Genomic DNA, 23,715 nt, shown 5'->3' with positions numbered 1-23,715 from the left:
AACAGACTCTCTCTTTGACCTAACACTAATCGGGCTCTTTTAAGCCCTGAAGACCCAGACCTTGGGCTCCGTCCTTGGCTTGCTTATTCTGCTTTCAGAAAGAATCCTGGTGAGTTAGTGTCATTAGAATCCCCCACCCTTGGTATCTGACCACCCTTGATATCTGATGAAATTCCTCAACCCCTCTCCCTCAGTATCTTACTATCCTGGCTGCCTTCAGCTAGAAGCTGAAACAGTTTAGAATCCATCTTATTGCTGATGTTCCCTTTTAGTAATTTCCATCCACTGACCCCACCCTGCACCTTGGCCATAATTTCCCACTTGTCTTTGTATTCAGAAGGGAGCCCATTATAAACTGAGGTCTCTCTTTCCCTACTGCAATAGCTCCTGAATAAAATTTATCTTCACTGCTTTAACTTCTGTCTGGCTCTGGTTTTCTTTGACAGGGGTCTGCAGGATGTTAAAGGCCCCTCACCTGGGAGGAAACCATTGGTATCATGGGAAGTTGGACTTAAAGGTACTCATCATGATGGGAGAAGGGAGAGCCCCCACGACCCAGCGAGGTTGTAGTTCAGGTAATTCGTGGTGAGCAAATGAGTTGTTTAGAAGACACTTTTAAGTTATATCCCAAGTAGAGAACAGTGAACACGTCTTAAGTATAGAGCTTAATGAACTTTCAGAAAGTGAACCTTCACACATAAAAAAAGAACACAGGATTATTTTAAAGATAAATATCTGCCTTGTATAATGACTTGTCAGCTGAGAAATCATTGCAGACAATCTCTAATGACAGATCAGAATGTGATATTTAAGGTTGAAAGGATTTTCTTCTATGTGTTTCTTTAAAGTTTTATTTTAGTTTTAATTGACACATAATGTAATAAAAATATGGAACACTTCGTGAATTCGCATGTTATTCTTGTGTAGGGGCCATGTTAATCTTCTCTGTATCATTCTAATTTTAATATATGTGCTGCTGAAGCAAGTACTCTTCTGTGTACTTTTGTCAACAAGGTTTTTTAGAGCTTTAGGTATAAAAGAAGAAATAATAGCAATAGAACTATCAGAGGCATTTGAACCACAGCAACTTCATCTTGAATTGGGGAGGGGTAAAATAAGGCTGAGACCTACTAGGCTGCACTCCCAGGAGGTTAAGCATTCTGTGTCACAGGATGAGAGAGGAGGTTGGCACATCAGACAGGTCATAAAGTCCATGCTGATAAAACAGGCTGCGGTAATGAAGCCAGCCAAAACCCATCAAAACTAAGGTGGCGATGAAAGTGACCTTTGGTTGTCCTCACTGCTCATTACACACTAATTATAATGCATTAGCATGCTAGAAGACACTCCCACCAGCGCCACCACAGTTTACAAATGCCATGGCAATGCCAGGAAGTTACCCTATATGGTCTAAAAAGGGGAGGAACCCTTAATTCCAGGAATTTCCCATCCCTTTCCAGGAAAAAAAACTCATGAATAATCCACCCCTTGTTTAGCATATAATCAAGAAGTAACAATACTTATAGCCAGCTGAGCATCCTGTGCTGCTCCTCTGTCTATGGAGTAGCCATTCTTTTATTCCTTTACTTTCTTAATAAACTTGCTTTCACTTCACTCTATGGACTCACTCCAAATCCTGTCTTGTGTGAGATCAAGAACCCTCTCTGAGGGCACTATGACATGCTGAGTACTTTGAACTAAAGGACACTGGAAGGTCTCAGAAGCAGCCTCAGAACCAAGGTCTCTCTGACCTCCTGCCCTCCTGTCTCCCACCCCTCCTTCTCTCCTGAAATAAGTCAGGAACAAGAATTCCTCTTCCCCAAGGGTGAAGGGGGGCCCTTAGAAGCTAGAACTCCCTTTACCCAAAGCAAGCTATTACTCCAAAGTTCCTCCAACCTTTCTGTCTAAGAGCTCGTGCAGAGGCCAGGGGGTTCCACTTGGCACTTTGAGGGTTTGCTGAAAAACCAACTTGGAAAAGGTAGACTAACTGGAGAAAAGGCATATACATTTATGTAATGTGTATATACAGGAGCCTTCAGAAGGAAGACCCAAAGATACAGGGGAAATTGTCCATTTTCATGCTTAGGTTCAAAAAAGTATGGACAGCCATGTAGAAATGTGATTAGACAGAAGGGTGTGATCTAATGCTAATAGACTAAATGGGGAAGTCCAGCAAGGCCTGTCTGTCCCTCTCTGAGCCTGCATTTCTTCCTTCTGGGTATGGGGCAGGACGCTTTCTGAAATGGGAGTCTTATGACTTACAGTCAAACAAGGAAGATCAGATAACTTTTTTTTTTTTTTTATGGCCAGTATTACACAGAAAGGTAGAGGAAAAGTTGGAGTATTATGTTCAGGTTTCATGGCTGGCTTTAGGGGAAAGGGGTTCTGGTTTCTGTGACCTGCCTTGGGGAAGAGGGATTCTAGTTTGTATGACTAGTCTCAGGGGAGAAACTTTTGTTCCTAAGGCTGCTTCTGAGGCCTTCATTTTGGGGTACTGTTTTCTGAGCCCCAACACTGGTCATAAAGATGTTCTCTGATCTGCCCTTGCCTGATAGTAGGTCATAAGACCTTACCTCATTCCAAAGGGTCCTGCCCCATACCCAGGAGGAATAAATGCTACAACAGAGAGGCCAAGAAGATTCTGAGCAGACAGGCCTTTCTGGGCTTCCCCACTCTATCTATTACTATTAGGTCATACCCTTTTGTCTAATCACATTTCTACATGGCTATCCATGTTTCATGGAACCTAAGCATAAAAACAAACTATTTTCCCTGGGTCCTTGGGTCTTCATTTCTGAAGCATTCTGGGTCATGTAAAACTGTGATTAAATGAATCTGTATGCTCTTCTCTTGTTAACCTGTCTTTTGTTATAGGAGTTTCTGCAGTGACACTTGTGATGGGGAGGAAAGGTATCACACCTTTCTGTCCCTACAGTTTATATATATAGTCAATACTCCTCCATGGAGACAGAAAAAACTGGTGATTGGGAAGGGGGACTGAAAGTTGGGGATCTTGGCCAGGCATGGTGGCTCATGCCTGTAATCCCAGAACTCTGGGAGACTGAGGTGGGCGGATCACCTGAGGTCAGGAGTCTGAGACCAGCCTGGCCAACATGGTGAAACCCTGCCTCTACTAAAAATACAAAAATTACCCAGGTGTGGTGGCAGATGCCTGTAGTCCCAGCTACTCGAGAGGCTGAGGCAGGAGAATTGCTTGAACCCAGGAGGCAGAGGTTGCAGTGAGCTGAGATCCTGCCACTGCACTCCAGCCTGGATGACAGAGCAAGACTCCATCTCAAAAAAAAAAAAAAAAAAAAAAAAAGGAAAGTTGGGGATCTGAGGTGAAAGGCAAGTCTATTTTTCATCATCTACCTTCATATTCTGCTTGATTTTTTTCTTTGCTTTTGCCACAAGCATATATTATTATTATTATTATTATTTTTTTTTTTTTTTTTTTGAGGCGGAGTCTCGCTCTGTCGCCCAGGCTGGAGTGCAGTGGCGCGATCTCGGCTCACTGCAAGCTCCGCCTCCCGGGTTCCCGCCATTCTCCTGCCTCAGCCTCCCGAGTAGCTGGGACTACAGGCGCCGCCACCACGCCCGGCTAATTTTTTTGTATTTTTAGTGGAGACGGGGTTTCATTGTGTTAGCCAGGATGGTCTCGATCTCCTGACCTCGTGATCCGCCCGCCTCGGCCTCCCGAAGTGCTGGGATTACAGGCTTGAGCCACCGCGCCCGGCCAGCATATATTATTTTTAAAGAAAAAAGGGTATCTTTTATAAACCTACTGTGACAAATAATAAAGCAATAAAAGATATAAAGGAAGCATTGCAGAAAATACAAGGAGAAATGAATAGAAATATAAAAGTCATGAGAGGAGAACCCTCAAAAAACCCCTTTCAAGTTTTAACAATTGAGCAGACAAAAAATAAGTAAGGGTATAAATAGCAGTTCTCAATATAGGCTGTATATGAAGAACAATTTAGAAGTTTCTTTTTAAATGCTTTTTTGTTATGGAAACTTCAAACATATGCAAAAGTAATAGACTAACCAAATGAGCCCACATGGTCCACCACCCAACATCAACCATTATCAATTCATGGCCAACTGTATCGCCATCCACTTTCCCCCTTTCCAAATTATACTGAAGCAAATCGCAGAAATCATATTGCTTTATCTATAAATATTTCCTCCAGTCAGTATCTCTAACATGTAAGGACTCGTTTTAAAAAGCATAACCACAATACGTTTATCACTTTTTAAAAATTAAAAATTTGTAAGTGTAGTATCATTATCACACTTAAAAATAACAGTAATTCCTTAACTTCATCAAAAATTTAGTGTTAAAGTTTCCAATTGTTGCACAAATGCCATTATTAAAAAGCTATGTTTATTTCATTTTAGTTTTTTGAGACAGGGTTTTGCTCTGTCATCCAGGCTGGAATGCAATGGCATGATCAGGGCTCACTGCAACCTCTGCATCCTGGGCTCAAAATCTTTTTGCCTCAGCCTCCCAAGTAGCTGGGACTACAGGCATGCACCACCGTGCCTGGCCTATTGTTGTATTTTTCTTGTAGGGACAGGGTTTTGCCATATTGCCCAGGCTGGTCTCAAACTCCTGGAATCAAGCAATCCGCCAGCCTTGTTTCCCAAAGTGCTGGGATTACACATGTGAACCACTGCCCCTGGCGAAAAAAGCTGTGTTTAACTCAGGATCTGAGTAAGGTCTATACATTTTGATTAGTTGATGTGTCTCACAAGTCTCTTATTGTAATCTATACCTAGGAAGTGTCAACTGAAGAAAGACAAAGTTCATAAATGTGGGAAGGAAAGCTTTGTGTCTCATAAAGGGTTGCAGCCTGCAGGATGGCCATTCTGACAGACTGGGAAGCACAGCCTCCAGTAAGAAGCCAGAAACAGACACTTCAAGGTAGGGGCAAAGAGAGCAGAAATTTATGCGGAGCACAGTGGCCAAATATACATATTTATTAAGCTATAGGAAGAGTCATGAACATTTATGAAAGGAGAAACATGTGCATGCACAATTGAGCTTCATGCCTCTCCATGAGTCCCAGGGACAAAACATAGCAAAGTCAGCATGATCTGAGGGCAGAGTTTTTGGCCCTCTGATATCAAAAGGTGAAGCAGAGGACACACAAACCCTTACTGTGCCTTCTCCTTAGACTGGCCAGAACTACTTCAGTGGTGATCTCTTATCAGGCAAAAAAGGAGGGACTGCCTTAGGCACTTGGTTGATTGATATCTGTGGTGGAGTCTTTTGAAAGGGCTGGTTTCTGCCAAGCCCTGAGGGAAGAAAGCCTAATCATGGTTAGTCAGGGAGGGGGTATAACAAGGTGTGTCTGACCCCCCATCCCATCATAGCCAAGAACTCAGTTTTCAAGGTTATGCTGGGGGCTCCTTGGCCAAGCAGTCAGTTGAGGGGCTTAGAATTTTATTTTTAGTTTACAGAAGCTTCTAGAAAATTTTGTTGTTCAGGCTCCATCCAGACGACATAGAATTTTACCTGAGTCCTATGATTGTGGAAAAAAAAAACAGCTAAGAATCCTTCCTATGCCCACCCATTTTGTGTTCTGGAAAAGGCCCATTGCGAAGGACCATGTTTTCCCATATGACTTAGGTGGGACTCAGAACAAATGCCTGTTAACCAAACTTTGGTTAAGATTCTCTCCTTCGCTCAGGTTCCCACAACATCTTCTTAGCAGCCCCTCAAGAATAGGCTGGCCTCAGAGCAAACCATTCTCTGATCTGTTATTCCATCAGGCCACTTTTTCATCCCAGGTCATCACACCAGGGTCTTTCTTGTCTTGTTTACTTCTCTCTATAAAAGAAATCCCTTTTTGGCCTTGAGAACTGTCAAAATCATTAATAGGGAGGCCATTAGGCTAATACAGCTCCAGCACCTTGAGTTCCTAAGCAAACTAAAACCCAACTCAATGTAAACAATAGAGCAAAACTTAAGCTTAACCAATCAGAAACTGCCAACTAACCTCTAACTAGAGAATTTACCAATCAGGAATGACCAACTAACCTCTAACTAGGGATTTTCCTTTTCAACCAAGCAAATATTTAATTTGCCTTACTTCTATGAACACCTTTAAAAAGTTTCCCCTTACCTTCTTGGTGGAGCACTAAACTGCTTGTGGTCTGGTACTGCCCCATGCATAAATAGCTGAATGCTCAAATAAACTTATTAAAATTTTAATGTGCATAAGCTTTTTTTTTTTTTTTTTTAAACAGATCTTATGGTCAGAAGGTTCTCCCTGTTGTAATAGCTCTTCTCTCACTATTGCAATAGTTCCTCCCACTCCCCTTTGCAATATATTTTTTTTAATAAAGTCTTTCATCACTAAGTCTGGATTTGTTTTTTATTTCACAATTCCCAGAAATTTTGATGCATTCTCCAGTTGATTATAATATGAAATGAGAATTGAGAGCCACTGCTTAGAGGATGTGAACAATGCATTTACTAGGACAACCTAATACATACACATATCTGTGTTAGTGTGTGTTCCTCCAGAAAGGAGATTTAGGAGGTAATCTCAAGAAGCTCAAGAGAAAGAGCAGGAACTGTGAGACAGGAAGGGGAAAAAGCCCATCCAGGGTGCATAAAAAATGAGTGGATTTCTTCTGTGGGCGACTGAAGCTCAATCTTTCTGGGGATTCTAGGAAGAATATATAGAACACACCTTAGATTTTCTCTCTCAAGGGACAGCAAAGCTGGGGTTTGTATCCTGTTTTTCCTGTTCCTCACTGATTGAGAATTGTCTCTGACAGTTTCAAATCTCAAACACTGCTGGACTGTCCCTGGAGCAACTTTAGGTAGACAAGCAGAGAAATGTACAGGTTCTTGAGGGGAACTGTCCCATTGGCACATTGTCCAATGCAGCTTCAGGCAAACTCTGAGGGGGGCCAAAGGAATATGGAGTTGGAGGTCAGTAACATCTGTTGCAACATTGAACTTCACACCTATTGAGAATATCCTTTTTAATTCTTTCAATTATCAGTGAGTATCAAAATTTGACCACAAAGAAGTCTCTACATTTTCCCAAATAGAAACTTTAACTAAGATTTGTTGAATGCTTACTATGAGCTAAGGCTTCCCAGGTATTTATTATCTTTATTTAACTCTTAGGGCAACCATTTGAGATCGGTATTGTTGTCATCTCCATTGTACAAATGAAGAAATTCAGCCTTAGGTTAAATTATTTGCCCAAGAACATATAGTCAGAAAAAGACAGAGCAGGGATGCAAACCCCAGCCTTCTGACTCAAGCATTCAAACTGTTAACCACTATGAGGTATGCTTCACCAAAGCCTTTACTCATAATGTGGAAAAACAAGAAGTTTATAATAACAATGGTACAAAATGATCAAACAATAAATATGCCAACCATTTGGAGATTTAAAAAATTTATCTGATGAGACAATGAAAGCAATGGTAAGAAAAACCCTATAAAGTAAAACGTATGGGTTATGGTTAAAATTGTGATAAAAGGGAATAGCACTATAAATATGAAAGAGTGACATATGAATTAAACATTCTACTCAAAAGGTTATGAAAAGAATAAAGCTTTGGAAAATGGAAGTGAGGGATTCATAAAAATGACAGCAGAGTGGATTTTCATTTCAGGTAAAGATGGAATAACAGAAACTGGATTGATCCTCCTGCTGAAACAACGAAAAAATAGACAAAACATGTGAAACTGTAACTGCTCAATGGACTCTTCCTGCCCACTGCACAAACAAAATCAATTCCTGGAGACCATGGCATTGCAGTAAAGAAAGAGTTTAATTGATGTAAGGCTGGCCACATCACACAGGAGACAGAGTTATTACTCAAGTCAATCTTGCTGAAGGCTCACAGGTTCAGGGTTTTTCAAAGGTAGTTTGGGGAAAGGAGTAGGAGTGCTCATTGGTGATTGGTTGGAGGTGCAATCAAAAGGGTGTGGGAAATGATTCTCCTGAGTGCTGAGTCACTTCTGGGTGGGGTCACAGGAGTGGTTGGTGGGTCCAGGCAGAGCCATCCATTATTGGACATGCAAAAAAACTGAGAAGATATCTCAAAAGGCCAATCTTAGGTTCTATAATATTAATGTTATCTGCAGGAATAATTGGGGAAGTTGCATATCTTGTGACCTCCAGAATAATGGCTGTCAATTGTCTGTGTCTACACCTTAGCAGAATTTAGGCTCCTCTATCCTCCTCGCCTGGTGGTCTCTCATTAGCGTTACAAAGGTGGTTGAGTTTGGGGGAAGGGCTATTATCATGTAAACTATAAACTATATTTCTCCCAAAGTTAGCTTACTTAAACCTAGAAGGGCAGCTTGAAGGCTAAAGGCAAGAGAAGTTGGCTAGATCAGATCTCCCCTACTGCCATAATTTTATCACTGTTACATAATTTTTATAAACGCAGTTTCAAAACAATGATTTTTTTTTAAGACACTCGACATCAAACAACAAAAGATTCCTTCACAGGAAACAAAGGAGGTGAACCCTATCTTGAGAGAGTTTCCAGTTCTTGGAACAGGAAGGGGAACCCAGCAGAGTACAGTACTTTTTTTGAGTTGAGGGGAAGGAGCTGAGAGTCTGAAGGAGAATAAAAGCTTCTGGAGTTTTCAGGACAGACTACCAACAAGCAAAGAATTGCACACAGAAAGAAACCCAGAGATCTGTAGAGAGTTCTTTTCTAGTATTTGGCAGAGTACACACAGTGCACATGCACGTGTGTGTGAGGAGCCAACCTGAGGTCAGGAAAATAAGTTTTCCAAAAAGATTAGAAGTAGCAGTGCCCAGGGTTCACAAAAAGCCAGGAATAGTGGCCCAATCTCACCAGCCAGGGCACTGGGTAGTCCCTGTGGAAGAGTCTTGCCTTAATAATGGGAAATTATGAATGAATCCTGTTGCAGTTCTACCTAACAAATCTTTAAGACCTAAAAGAAACAAACTCTTTCCAAACAACTTAATAGTGTTCCAAAACAAAGTTTAAGAATATTTATAGGAATACAAAAATACCCACACCTAACAAGTAAATTTCACTATATCTGCCATCCAACAAAAATTGTCAGGCATGCAAAGAAGTAAGAAAATATGACCCATATTAAGGAGATAAATTGTTCAATCGAAACCATGCAGAACTGACACATATTATAATTAGTAGGACATTAAAACAGTTGTAACTATATGCATATGTTCACAAAGTTGAGTAGAGATATAAAAGATGTAAAAGAAAAAAGACATAAAACTTTTAAATGAAAACTATAATAAAAGTGAACTGTAGGACAACTTCAAACAATACAGTTGGAGCTTCCAAAACAGAGGAGAGAGAGAGAGAGAGACAGAAAAAATACTTGAAAAAATAATGCTTGAAATTTTCCCAAATTTGATGGAACTATAAATCTATAGATCCAAGAACCTCAGAAAATACTCAAGTACATAAACATAACGAAAACAACTCTAAGGCGCATCATAAAACTGGTGATACAGAGAAGCTCTTAAAAGCAGCCAGAGAGAATAAAAGGCATTACAGAAAAGCAAGGATGAGGATGACTTTAGATTTCTTGTTCAACACAATGTGAGTGAGAAAATAGTTATCTTGGTCAGCTTGGGCTGCTATAACAAATTACCACAGACTAGGTGATATAAACAACAAACATTCATTTTTCACGGTTCTAGAGATTGGAAAGTTCAAGAGCAAGATGCAGGCAGACTTGACGTCTGATGAGAGCTCACTTTCTGGTTTGCAGAAGGCCATCTTTTTTATTGTGTTCTCACATGGCAGAGAGCAGAGAGAGAAAAGGCAAGCTCTCTTGTGTATTTTTATGAGAACACTAATTTCATTCCTGAGGGCTCCACTCTCATGATATAATTACCTCCCAAAAGCCCCACGTTCCAATATCATCAACACTGGGTGTTAGGATTTCAACATATGAATGTGAGGGGAACATAGTTCATAGCACTAGTGAAGCAACATTTTTAAAGTGCTAAAATAAAAATACTATCAACCTATAATTTTATAACCAATAAAAATATCTTTTAAAAATGAAGGCTGGCTGGGCGCAGTGGCTCACACCTGTAATCTCAGCACTTTGAAAGGCTGAAATGGGCAGATCACCTGAGGCCAGGAGTTTGAGACCAGCCTGGCCAACATGGTGAAACCCTGTCTCTACCAAAAAATACAAAAATTAGCCTGGCATGTTGGTGGGCTCCTGTAATCCCAGCTACTCGGGAGGCTGAGGCAAAAGAATTGTTTGAACCCAGGAGGCGGAAGTTGCTGTAAGCTAAGATCACACCACTGCACTCCAGCCTGGGTGACAGAGTGAGACTCCATCTCAAAAAGTAAAGAAATAAAATTAAATAAAAATGAAAGCAAAATAAATATGCTCCAAACTTAACAAAGGCTGAAAACATTTATCACTACTACATGATGCACTGTAAGAACTATTAAAGGATGTCTTTCAGGCCACAGGAAAATGATGCCAGATGGAAATATGGATCTACACAAAGGAATAAACATCAGAAATTGAATTTCAGTGCCTTAGTTTGTATACACATGCTTGAGCCAACAGGGTGTTTCAGGCAATACCTCATACTTGCAACTTTCTCTGGGGGATTACCCCTGAACAACTGAAGCCATCTTACCCCAGATACCTGAGAATTTTACTGCCTTCCCTACCCTGGCAGCCTATGGCCAATGACCACCTGCGATAGAGGTGCTAAAGCCCCTTTCCTAGCCTCAAAGTGGGACAGTTTCTGTGGCACAATTTGTACTTCAAAGTTCTCTGTGGGATCAGGTGAAGCTAGACTTCACCTTAACCCACATTCTTACATAGCTCCTTTTCCTTCCCTACCCTGCCTCTCTCATTCCTTTATCAGTTTCTCCTGAGACTGCCTTAAAAATATATCACATTTGGTGGCTTACGCCTGTAATCCCAGCAGTTTGGGAGGCTGAGTTGGGCTGATCACTTGAGGTCAGAAGTTCAAGACCAGCTTGGCCAAAATGGCGAAACCCTGTCTCTACTAAAAATACAAAATTAGCCAGGCGTGGTGGTGAGCGCCTGTAATCCCAGCTACTTGCGAGGCTGAGGCAGGAGAATCACTTAAGCCCTGGAGGTGGAGTTTGCAGTGACCCAAGATCACGCTACTGCACTCCAGCCTGGGCGACAGAGCAAGACTGTCTCAAAAAATATATATGTTACATCTTTCCCATGATGACCAGAACAATCCAGCGCTTAGTAACCCTTTTCAGTGTAGTCACTGTCTCTGAGAAATAAATAAACATCTATTTGTTTAAACCACTGGAAAAAAATTTTGCATATATATGAACCTCTGTTTCAGGCTCAGCTTCTGGAAAACCTGAATTAGGAGAGGCACAGAGTATAAAAATGTATCCAATGTAAATACTGAGCAGATGGCATTAACATCAGTAGAGCCTCACAATAACCGAGCTACAAGATGATCATCCTGTGGATATAAGTCAGTCTCTTTTTTCAGTTGTTCTGTTGCTTACTTAGTGGGCTTGTGTATAGAAACCCAACGTGGTTGTCTTAGTCCATTTGTGCTCCTATAATAGAATACCTGAGAGTGAGTAATTTATAATGAGTGGAAGTTTGGCTCACTGTTCTGGAGGCTGAAAGTCCAAGATCAAGAAGCTGGCACCTGTCAAGGGCTTTCTTACTATGCTATCACATGGCAGAAGGTAGAACGGCAAGCAAAGACCTAGAAGAGGCTAAATTTGCCCTTTTATAACAGTACCAATCACACCCATGAGGGTGGAGGCCTAGTGTCCTGATTCTTAAAGTCTCTCTCTTCTTAAAGGCTCCACCTCTTTATATTGTTACAATGGCAATTAAATTTTAACATGAGTTGTGGAGAGTAACAAATGTTCAAACCATAGCAGTGGCCATGACATGAGAAATGCAGGCCATGTCTTAGTTCAACAGCATGGACTTCCCCACACCAAGACTGATTTGGCTGCTGCTGCTGTTGAATGCATAATATGCCAACAACAAAGGCCGATGATGAGCCCCTCATATTATATCATTTCCTTGGGAGACCAGCCAGCCACCTGATGGTAGATCAATTACATAGAAGCCCTTCCATCATTAAATGGGCAGCATTTTTATCTCACTGAATTTTTTTTCTGAATATGAATAATTGCTTCTGTTCAGTTTGCTTTAACTAACAGCACAATCCATGGATTTATGAGATTCCTATTCACCCCCAAGGTATCCCACACAACATCACTTCCAACCAAAGAAGTCATTTTACCATAAATAAGTACAGCAAGGGATTCAACTGGTCTTACTATGTGTCCCACCATCTAGAAGCAGCTGGCCCGATAAAATGGTAGAATGGTCTGCTAAGGACTCAATTATGGCAGACATAATTGGGAGACAATACTTTACTAAGTTGGAATATTGTCTTATAGGATGTGTTTTGAGCCAATAATTTATTTATGTTTCATTTTCTCTACTGGCAAGAGCACACAGTTTGGAAACCAAGTGATGGAAATGGGAGGGCCTCCTTTTTACAATTAATAATCTGTTTGCAAGAGTTTGTTGACTTTGTCTGTAACTTTGACTTCTGGTCTAGAAGTCCTAATTCCCCAGAGAAGAATGCTTACATCAGGAGACACAATAGTTCCGTTCAATTGGAGGCATTTCTACTCAATGAAGACTGAGAAGACCATGTCTGGAATCAGGAATTCCCTGGGGCACCTCTTAATACTAGCATATTCAATAGAAAAGGTCAGTGTGGAAGAGGAGGGTAAGAGTGACCACAAAAATTCAGGACAATTAAGGACTAAAACCCATAAAGAATGAAGGTGTGGGTCACCTCACTGTGTAAAGAATTCTAACCGGCCAAGGTTCTGATTGAAGACAGGAGTATTATGGAATGGGTAATGGAAAAAGGATATGATAAATATCAACTGTGGCTTCATGATCAGATACGAAGCTGAGGACTGAGGCTGCAGTGTTATGTGTATTTAAACCAGTAATTCCAAGCCTCTGCCTGTAAAGGTAAACTGAGGCTGGAGCCAAACCAGGAACGAAGACACAAGGCAAATGGCAGTGAGAATAGCCTTTTATTAGGGCTTGCGGGCGAGGTTCCTCAGTCCAAAGGCGTGGGCTGAGGAAGTCGCGCTGAGGGAGGAGGGTAGGGGCTTTTTATAGCCCAAGAGGTAGGGAAGCTGGTTGTACAAACAGGGCCTGGGGGGTCTTGAAACTACTAGGGCAGGAGTCGAGTAAGGGTCATGAGGAAGGGGTCTTTGGAAACTGTCAACTGAAACTGCTGTTTACGAACTTGTGGAATGCAGGTGAGCTGCAGGTCACGGGGGAGTGTGGTTGCCCAGACAGAACTCTGACGCATGTAAGTCTGCGGGTATGTACAAGGGTGAAGGGAGTCTTTAACAAAAGGCCTGCTACGCCGGGTAACACCACCATGTTGGGTCTAGATTCCTGCCTAACATTCTGACCTCTTTCTAATAAGAAAATGGGGCGACGTGTTCATCTGGCTGCTTCCTGCTGGTATGGGTCATCGTGGGGTTTTTCAGAGGCTGGAACTCGGGTATAGGGGTGGAGCAGCATCTGATTGAAAGTGACCTGGGAGACTTCTTTCATGCGGTCCTGGATGAAGCGGAGGACACAGGGAGCTATGAGTAGCAAGAAGCCAATGATTAGTAAGGGGCTTAGAAAGGGTACGACTTAACCGGCCACAGACAACTGCCACCACCTAAGTGAGGGCCTTGATCCGAGGTTTTTCTGGTGGAGTCTTTCCTGAATCTTTTCTAGAGTGAGGAGATTGGTTTCTACTAGTCCTGACTCATTAATGTAGTGTGCGGCCGGGAAGGGGAAAGGAGGGGGTTAGGTTAGAGGAGTTAAAAGGGCTGGGTAAGGGTACCGCAACCAGTGGGGGCTTATTCAAGGCTGCACACAAGAAACAACGAGAGATGTTGTGTATCTCAGCCATGTGTACCACTTGAGCCCCTTCTCTGACTAAGGTTAGCCAAGAAAAAGGGTTGCTGCTGTCCTGGGGCTTGCTGCCTGGGCTAGAGCTGAGGTGGCTTCCTCCTGTTGTCTGACGTCAGAGGCCAGGCTGACAAGGCTGCTTACGAACTTGATGTGGGCCTTAAAGATCCTGAGTCAGGCCATGGGATAAGACTCACTGTGCCCACCAGCCTTAGGAAGGACAAGATCTCTTCTGCATCCTGAGGAGGCTGGAGAGTTTCAATGAGGCTTATTCTATCTGCTGTGAGGCTTTTTATAGTGGGTGTGAGGTGTATGCCTAGGTAGGTGACAGAAGGGCTGCAAAGTTGAGCCTTAGCCGGGGTAACCTGATAACCTCGGTCACCTAGAAAATTTAAAAGCGTGGCAGTGTCTGCAAGGGAGCACTACCAGGAAGGACTACATAGTAATAGATCATCTACGTATTGTAGAAGGGTGCTATGGGTTAGGGGGCAGAGGAGGATGTCCTGTGCCAGTGCCTGTCCGAAAAAATGGGGGCTATCTTGGAACCCTTGAGGCAAGACAGTCCAAGTCAGCTGGGAAGAAATATGAGTGTCTGGATCTTCTAATGTAAAAGCAAACAGAAAGTGGCAGTCTGGGTGTAGAGGGATGGTAAAGAAGGCATCTTTCAGGTCAAGGACAGTGAAATGAGTGGTGTCAGGGGGAACGTGTGAGAGGAGTGTATATGGATTAGGAACAACTGGAAAGTTAGGGACTACTGCCTCATTGATGAGGCGTAGGTCCTGCATGAGGCGATAGGCCCCAGAGCTTTTCTGTACAGGCAGGATAGGAGTATTGCATGGTGAGTTGGCTGGAACTAGAATGTGCTGCCGGAGCAGGCATGTAATGATGGGTTTTAGTCCTTGTTGGTGTTCAAGGGAGATAGGGAACTGGAATCTAGAGGGGAACTTGGAAGGGTCTTTTAGCCAGATGCGGATCAGAGTGTGGTGCTGGGCAATGATTGGGGTGGAGGTGTCCCACACCTTAGGGTTAATGGGGACTGGAAACCGGAGTGGGAGGTCAGCCTGGCGGGGTTTGTCAGGTGAGAGAAGGGGGAAGAGGAAAGTGAGGTGTGGGGAGGGGTTGGGTCGGAAGTGAACTGAGGCCCCTAGCTTGGAGAGGAGGTCTCGTCCTAACAAGGGGACTGGGCATGAAGGAATGATAAGGAATGAGTGTGAGAAGAGGGAGCCATCCAGGTGGCAAGACAGAAGAGGAGTCTGGCAGTAGGTGGAGGGAGTGCCGTCAATTCCCGTGACTGTGACAGTGGAGGGGTGGCTGGGGCCAGTGAAGGAAGGCGAAACAGAGTAGGTAGCCCCCGTATCGATAAGGAAGGATATGGACTTACCCACTACCTGGAGAACGATCCTGGGCTCGGTGAGAGTGAGAGGGGTCCCCGAGTCTGGGCCTCTTCAATCTTCGTCAGTGTCAAGGAGCTGGAAGGCGCCTCCAATACCTGGAGGAGGGTCGTCACGTGGAGGCGCAGCGACCGTCCTTAGGTTGGGGCAGTCTGACCTCCAGTGGCCCATCTGCCGACAGTTCGGACAGGGGCGAGTTGGCTTCTTTGGGTTAGGGCACTGCCTGGGCCATTGGCCGTCGTTGTTGCACTTGAAGCAGGCACCAGATGGCGCTTAGGGAGTACCTCCTTTCTGGGAGCTCCTGGAGCCAGCCGGCCTCAGGGCTGACTACCAAGGCCTGGGTTTGGAGTTGTACCTTCTGTTTTAGCCTGGCCTGTTGTTGGGCCTCAGCTGCTTCCTCCCTGGAGTTGTAGACCTTGAAGGCCAGTTTGACTAAACCCTGAATGGGAGTTTGAGGGCCTTCCTCTGCCTTTTTTAACTTTTTTTGGCTATTGGGGGCTGACTGAGAAATGAAATATGAGGCCAAGATGGTCCCCCCTGCGGGGGAGGCAGGGTCAAGGCGGATGTACTGAATAAGTGCCTCAGTCAGCCGGTTAAGAAAAACAGCCGGATTTTCATCTGCGCCTTGGACTACCTCCTTTAGTTTGTTAAAGTTGACTGATTTGTTAGAGGCTGCCTGCATGACGGCAAGAAGGCACTGAACCATCGTGTCTCGGTGGCGGCCTGCCTGCCCCACCTGCTAGTCCCAGTCAGGCTCAGCCGAGGGCACTGCCTCGGTGTTGACTGGCATGGCAGGGTCAGTTAAATGAACCTGGTTACCATGCTGCCTGGCTGCCGCTAGGATGCGTTCCTGCTCCTCAGGAGACAGGGTTGAGGTCATAACGACATGAAGGTCATGCCAGGTGAGATCACATGCCTAGCATAGATACCTAAACTCTTTGATATAATGAGTAGGATTGGCTGAAAAGGAGCCTGCACACTCCTCAACCTTAGACAAGTCTGCCAATGAAAACGGCACATGGACCCGGACTACTCCTTCGGCGCCTGCCACCTCTCGTAAGGGACACAGGAGGTCGGTCCTGGACCGAGTATGGGCTGAGACAGGCGAGGAAGGGGAGGAGGTGGAGGTAGGGGAGACAGAATCTGTCGGGTTTGGTAAGGGCACAGGACGGGGGGAAGGGTGGGGAGGCATTGACGAGGACAGGGATAACGGTGAGTCAGGGTAAGGAGGAGGTTGGGCAGGAGACTGGAGGGGTGGCCAGGATAGGGTGTCAGGAGGCTCAGAAAAAGAGGAGGAATCATTCCTCTCCTTGCTTGAGGGAAGAGACTTTGCGAGCAGAACTTGAGTTAATGAGCACTGGGCGCAGAGATCTGGGTGAGAACGCAAGTCCCAAAAGGCCTGAACATAGGGTATCTCGGACCATTTGCTTAGTCTCTTGCAGAAGTTGGTCAGATCTGTGAGAATGTTAAAGTCTAGAGTGTCTTCTGCAGGCCACTGAGACTGATTATCCAATTTATATTGCGGCCACGCTATTGTGCAGAAGAAAATGAGCGGCTTTCGTTTTATGTCTTGGCTGAGACTTAAAGTCTGGAGATTCGCCAAGAGGCACCCCAGAGGAGATTTTTGGTTTGGTTTGGACTGGGTAGTTCCCATGGTCTCAAGGCAGGCAGTCCGCAGGCAATGGGAGCGTCCTCCCACTGCCACGCGAAGTGTGGGATACGGTGGCTTCCGGGGAGGCTGGAAGTCTCCTAGTCCCTGGTGCCGAGGTCATAGTTGACCGGAGAGAGCCCCTGACGCGGCCGCACGTTTTGGACAGGGACTCCCGGAGGGAGCCTTCAGGACGGGGGGGGAGCTTACCCAGCAGTGATCGAATTGAGTCAAATTTGGTGAGACAGCTCCAGGCTTGAGGAGTGGATCCTGGCTTGGGAAGAGGAGAGCCCACCCGACCCAGCAGGGGTTCGGGGAGGGGGTCTCCTCCCGGGTTTCGGCACCAAATGTAAAGGTAAACTGAGGCTGGAGCCAAACCAGGAACGAAGACACAAGGCAAATGGCAGTGAGAATAGCCTTTTATTAGGGCTTGCAGGCGAGGTTCCTTGGTCCAAAGGTGTGGGCTGAGGAAGTCGCGCTGAGGGAGGAGGGTAGGGGCTTTTTATAGCCCAAGAGGTAGGGAAGCTGGTTGTACAAACAGGGCCTGGGGGGTCTTGAAACTACTAGGGCAGGAGTCGAGTAAGGGTCATGAGGAAGGGGTCTTTGGAAACTGTCAACTGAAACTGCTGTTTACGAACTTGTGGAATGCAGGTGAGCTGCAGGTCATCGGGGAGTGTGGTTGCCCAGACAGAACTCTGACGCATGTAAGTCTGTGGGTATGTACAAGGGTGAAGGGAGTCTTTAACAAAAGGCCTGCTACGCTGGGTAACGCTGCCATGTTGGGTCTAGATTCCTGCCTAACACTGCCCTTCACCTTTCCCCTGTGGTTTTGCACAAAGACTTTCAATGGTGCTCAACTTTAATTCAATGGCAACAAGGTATGAGAAGATACAACCAGACCTGCTGGTGCTGCATATCCCTTGGAGATCTTAGATTTTATGTGGACAACATGACAGATGAGATTTTGTGTTTTGCCTTGTTGGGGAGAGTGCAAGAACATCCTTATTTGTAGGACAGATCTTCTGCCTAACATTTTATGTTAGGTAGAAGTGTAAGGTTGTTTTATGAGAGTTAAGTATGGGCAGAAAGATTGGAATGGATGCTGAGTAGCAAAAAGGGTGGGCTATGCTGATCCTGTGCTTGTTTGTGCCTCTCCCTTTCTTCCTGTGACTTCCTGGGGCTTCCCTGCTGTGGGCTGCTTTTTCCAGGATCTTTTGTCAGCTGACTTCTGGCTGGGTTCAGGCAATGGGAGGCATTACTGGGAGACTGGAAAAAAAAGAATGGAAGAAGCCAGGGAATTTCTTCCTCTTTTTTTCTGTCCTAGCATCATCTCCAGCAGGGACCGAATCTCCTGCATAGCTCCAACTACAGCATACACTAATTTTATGTATGTGAAAGTTTGTGTGAACTAAGCCTGTAAAATGTGTCTCAGGATCACTTAGTTTGTTATATCTGCCAAGAAAAAGGATTGGAAGACACTATTAATGATGCAATCTGCTAAAGATTGTTATCTCTAAGTGGTAGCATTATTGATGACTTTTTTTCATTTGGTAGTTTTTAAAATAAAAAAGTATGCCACCCTTTCACCTCTCTTAATGCTCTTTGATGAATAGTGCAAACTGTCACCTGGTATTTATTTTCAGGAACCTCTAATAGCAGCTCATCAAGCATTTATCTTGCATTTACAAGCTCTAGTTGGAGGTACATTTTTAGCCATCCTCAGTTAAAAAAAATAATTACAGTAGAAGCTGTAGAAATGAACATAAGAAAAAGTAAAAGATGAGCATAATCACTTATCACTGAAGCATTGCTACCTTTTTTCTGCCCACATAGAGATCAGGAAGAGAAAACAACATCTTAAGTAGAATTTTTGAAGCAAGGAAGTTATTGGAAAGGAGCACAATGAAAAACTGCTATGGAGTTTTCATGTAAAGAAAATGATCCAGGCTGAGCATAGTAGTTCACGCCTATAATCCCAGCACTTTGGGAGGCCAGGGCAGGTGGATCACTTGAAGTCAGGAGTTTGAGGCCAGCCTGGCCAACATGGTGAAACCCTGTCTCTAATACAAAAATTAGCTGGGTGTGGTGGCACGTGCCTGTAGTCCCAGCTGCTTGGGAGGCTGAGGCAGGAGAATTGCTTGAACCTGGGAGGTGGAGGCTTCAACAAGCCAAGATAGCATCACTGCTCTCCAGCCTGGGCAACAGAGCAAGATTCTGTCAAAAAAAAAAAAAAAAGAGAAAAAAAGAGAGAAAAAAAAGAAAGAAAGAAAGAAAGAAAGAGAGAGAGAAAGAGAAGAAAGAGAGAGAGAAAGAGAAGAAAGAGAGAGAGAAAGAGAAGAAAGAGGAAGGAAGGAAGGAAGGGAGGGAGGGAGGGAGGAGGCTAATCCAGTACACTAAGTTTATTCAATCAACAGAATTTCTTTCTTTTCTTTGTTTTTTTTCTTTTTGAGACGGAGTTTCACTCTTGTTGCCTAGGCTGGAGTGCAATGGCGCAATCACGACTCACTGCAACCTCTGCCTCCCAGGTTCAAGTGATTCTCCTGCCTCAGCCTCCCGAGTAGCTGGGATTACAGGCATGAGCCACCATGCCCAGCTAATTTTGTATTTTTAGTAGAGACAGGGTTTCTCCTTGTTGGTCAGGCTGGTCTCGAACTTCCGACCTCAGGTGATCCACCCGCCTTGGCCTCCCAAAGTGCTGGGATTACAGGCATAAGCCACTGCTCCCGGACCCAGAATTTCGTATTATTTAATTTGTAAATCTCAAAGCCCAAATCAAATATTTTTCTTTTCTAAAATGTTTTTATCTCTATTTTAAAGATAAGAGAGATTCCTTGTCCAGATCAGTCTGACCTGTTTTTTGTAATTCAGATTATTGGTAGAACATTCAATAATTTTTTGACTTAATTATAATCCGAGTGACTATCAAGTGCATTCCTCTTATTTAACAAGAAATTGAGACCAACTGACTTGGTTAGGATGAGACAGAGCAGGGACCATTTTTAGGAACCTCCCGCCCCCAAGCATGGAAATAAAGGAAAATCTTGAGCTCCTTCAAGGGGAATTCCAGACACCTAGCTAGCCTTGAGAAATAAATGAGCAACCTGATAAGCAAAAAGGTAGCTTAAAACAGTAGCCAAGGAAGTTAGAGCCACAAGATATTTGGTTCCCTATAGAAACTAAAGATGATATCATATGTCCTACAGTTGCTTTTCAAAAACCTGGACCCCCACCAAATGGAAAATGCCATCTGCTGGCACGTAGACCTCAGATAAAAGGGAACTGAGGACCAAACTCTGACCACTGTTCTTTGTTCTAAATTTCTTAGGCCTACAGGCCAGAATTTAACATGCCTTTCTACTAACCCCAAGTTTTTAGGCAAAGCTTTACTTCCTTAACCAATTGCAAATCAGAGAGTCTTTGAATCCACCTATGGCCTTTAACCCTCGCTTAAAGATATCCCACCTTTTTAGGCCAAACCAGTGTATAACCTTCATGTATCAATTTATAATTTTGCCTGTAACTTCTACTTTCCTGAAATTTACCCCTCCCCTGCCTTTAAAAACCCTTCCTGTAAACCATCAGGGAGGTCAGGTCTTAAGCAGAGCTGCCTGATTCTCCTTGCTTGGCACCCTGCAAATAAATGCCCTCCTTTCTCTTGCTGCAAAACCTCAGTGTGAATGCTTAACTATGCTGCGCCAGGCAAGCAGACCTAGGTTTGGTTCGGAAACAAGGGGAGTAAGTGGCAGAGCTGGAACCACAGTCTGCTCTCTTGACTCTGAATTCACTGTTTCTTATAAATATTAACGGTTCTTCAATGAACAGCAGTTTTTCTTCAAACCACACACACCCCTCCTCAGCAATCCCACCCTTGTGATTCTCTTATGTTTCATTCTCCAGTTGGGAAACATGTATTACAATCTTCTATTTTGCAAATCAAAATTTAAAATCCCAAATTTACTGCAGTGGTCTCTGAATCAAAAAATTTAGCTGCTATCTCATGAATTTATCTATTGCAAAGTCAAGAGAAAAGAAATACTAGGGTGGGCAGGGTGGCTCATGGGCTGGGCGCGGTGGCTTACACCCGTAATCCCAGCACTTTGGGAGGCCGAGGCGGGTGGATCACGAGGTCAGGAGATCGAGACCATCCTGGCTAACACAGTGAAACCCCGTCTCTCCTAAAAATACAAAAAATTAGCTGGGTGTGGTGATGGGCGCCTATAGTCCCAGCTACTCTGGAGGCTGGGGCAGGAGAATGGCATGAACCCGGGAGGCAGAGCTTGCAGTGAGCAGAGATCGCGCCACTGCACTCCAGCCTGGAGAACAAAGCAAGACTCTGTCTCAAAAAAAAAAAAGAAAAAAAAAAAAAAAAAAGAAATACTAAAACTTCAGTTTGTACTAAATTTTTTCTATTTTCAGCTTTTATCTTTAATAAAATTATACATAATTAGAGTCAAATAATTCCATAGGACTTGTTGGGAAAATGCCATCCCCCTCTTCATTTCCCCCTTCTAGAGGCCCCTACTTCTACTTTTATTTGTGGGTTTTTTAGTATTTATTTTCATATCTCTAAATGACATGCTTATCTTTAAAATCTTTTTAGAATTAGTTATTACCTGTTGAGTTCTCACTATGAAAGATGAGAATTTAGCTCTTTTTTGACAACTTCCCTTTAACTAGACTTGCCCCTAGTATCTAACATAGTTATGTCATACCTTTGATTAGACAATATCATTTTACATTAATATGGTTATGTACATGCCCTGGCTGGGCACAGTGACTCATACCTGTAATTCCAGCACTTTGAGATGCTGAGGTAGGAGGATAGCTTGAGCCCAGGAGTTTGAGATCAGCCTGGGCAACATAATGAGACACCTATCTTTACAAAAAAAAAAAAAAAAATTAGTTGAGCATGATGGTGCCAACCTGTAGTCTCAGCTACTCAGGAGACTGAGGTGGGAGGATCACTTGAGTTCTAGAGGTCAAGACTGCAGTGAGCTATAATCATGCTACTACACTCCAGCCTGGGTGACAAAATAAGACCCTGTCTCAAAAAATAAAAATAAAAAATATTTTTAAAAGACTGTGTAGATGCTCTTCTTAGCTGAGTCATCTAGTATGCTATGCTTAGTTTCCTTTTCTGTTCAACTTTCTATTTTCTCTGGAATTTGTAATTGATTGTTTGCTTTGGTCTACCTAACAAAAATTCAACCTAAACTCTCCATTAGTTGTCTAAATCAGCAGTTCTCAAACTTTCTGGTCTCAAGAGCCCTTTCCACTCTTAATATGATGGAGAATCCTAAAGAGCTTATGTATATGTGTGTGTGTGTGTGTGTGTGTGTGTGTGTGTGTGTGTATATATATATATGTACTTTTTATTTTTGCATGAGCAGGGTCAGAGGACCAAAGAGCTTTTGATTATATGGGTCATATCCACTACATTTTTCATATTTGAAATTAAAGCTTACAAATAAAAAAATCTGTTTATTAATACATTAAAATACCAAACCTGGCCGGGCGCGGTGGCTCAAGCCTATAATCCCAGCACTTTGGGAGGCCGAGACAGGCAGATCACGAGGTCAGGAGATTGAGACCATCCTGGCTAACATGGTGAAACCCCGTCTCTACTAAAAAATACAAAAACCTAGCCAGGCGAGGTGGCGGGCGTCTGTAGTCCCAGCTAATGGGGGGGCTGAGGCAGGAAAATGGCGTGAACCTGGGAGGCAGAGCTTGCAGTGAGCTGAGATCTGGCCACTGCACTCCAGTCTGGGCGACAAAGCGAGACTCTGTCTCAACAACAACAAAAAAATACCAAACCTATTTTATGTTAATATAAATAACATTTTTCATGAAATATAACTATGTTTTCTAAAACAAAACAAATATAATAAGAATGATATTATTTTACATATTTTCAAATCTCTTTAATGTTTGGCTTCTTGGAAGACAGCTGACTTCTCATATCTGCTTTTTCATTCAATCTATTGTGATACCACGTGCCATGTAGCCTCTGGAAAACTTTTTTGTATGCTTATGAGAGAAGGAGATTGAAAAAGAACAATAATATCTAGTATTATTACATAAATAGCTTTGACCTTGCAAATTATCTAATAAGGTTTCAGGGACCCCTAGGGCCACTGGACCTCACTTTGGGAATTACTGGTCCAAATATATATATATATACTTTTTTTTTTGGAGATGGAGTCTTGTTCTGTTGCCCATGTTGGAGTGCAATGGCACAATCTCAGCTCACTGCAACCTCCACCTCCTGGGTTCAAGCTATTCTCCTGCCTCAGCCTTCTGAGTAGCTGGGACTACAGGCACATGCCACCACAGCCGGCTAATTTTTGTATTTTAGTAGAGATGGGGTTTCACTATGTTGGCCAGGCAGGTCTCAAACTTCTGACCTCAGGTGATCCACCCACCTCAGCCTCCCAAAATGCTGGGATTACTGGCATGAGCCACAGTGCCCAGCTCCAAATATATTTAGATGCATTTGATGTTCTAATCATTTAATCTTTTAAAAAGGACTTCCTTCTGGATCTTTCTGACTGCTTCATTTGGAATAGTTTCCCTCTATATCTGGTGCTCAGCAGTTATCCGGGTGTCTCCTTTCACCAAAATCCAGAGGATTCTCTTGATTTCTCTTCTATGCTATATACTCTTCCCATATCCTAAAGCTTCCTCTTTCTTGT

The 23,715-nt window shown here is 43.5% G+C and overlaps 1 non-coding gene across 1 annotated transcript; it reads right to left on the bottom strand.

Moving 5' to 3' along the window:
• Positions 1 to 882: 882 nt before the first annotated feature.
• On the bottom strand, positions 883 to 989 carry LOC126949407 (U6 spliceosomal RNA). The gene has a single exon (XR_007723713.1). It is a non-coding gene; the product is annotated as a U6 spliceosomal RNA (small nuclear RNA).
• Positions 990 to 23,715: the final 22,726 nt, after the last annotated feature.

This window comes from Macaca thibetana, chromosome 2, assembly GCF_024542745.1.
Source record: "Macaca thibetana thibetana isolate TM-01 chromosome 2, ASM2454274v1, whole genome shotgun sequence".
Taxonomy (NCBI): Eukaryota; Metazoa; Chordata; class Mammalia; order Primates; family Cercopithecidae; genus Macaca; species Macaca thibetana.
Note: the sequence above shows the minus strand (reverse complement) of the source record. Positions and strands in the feature narration are given on the sequence as shown.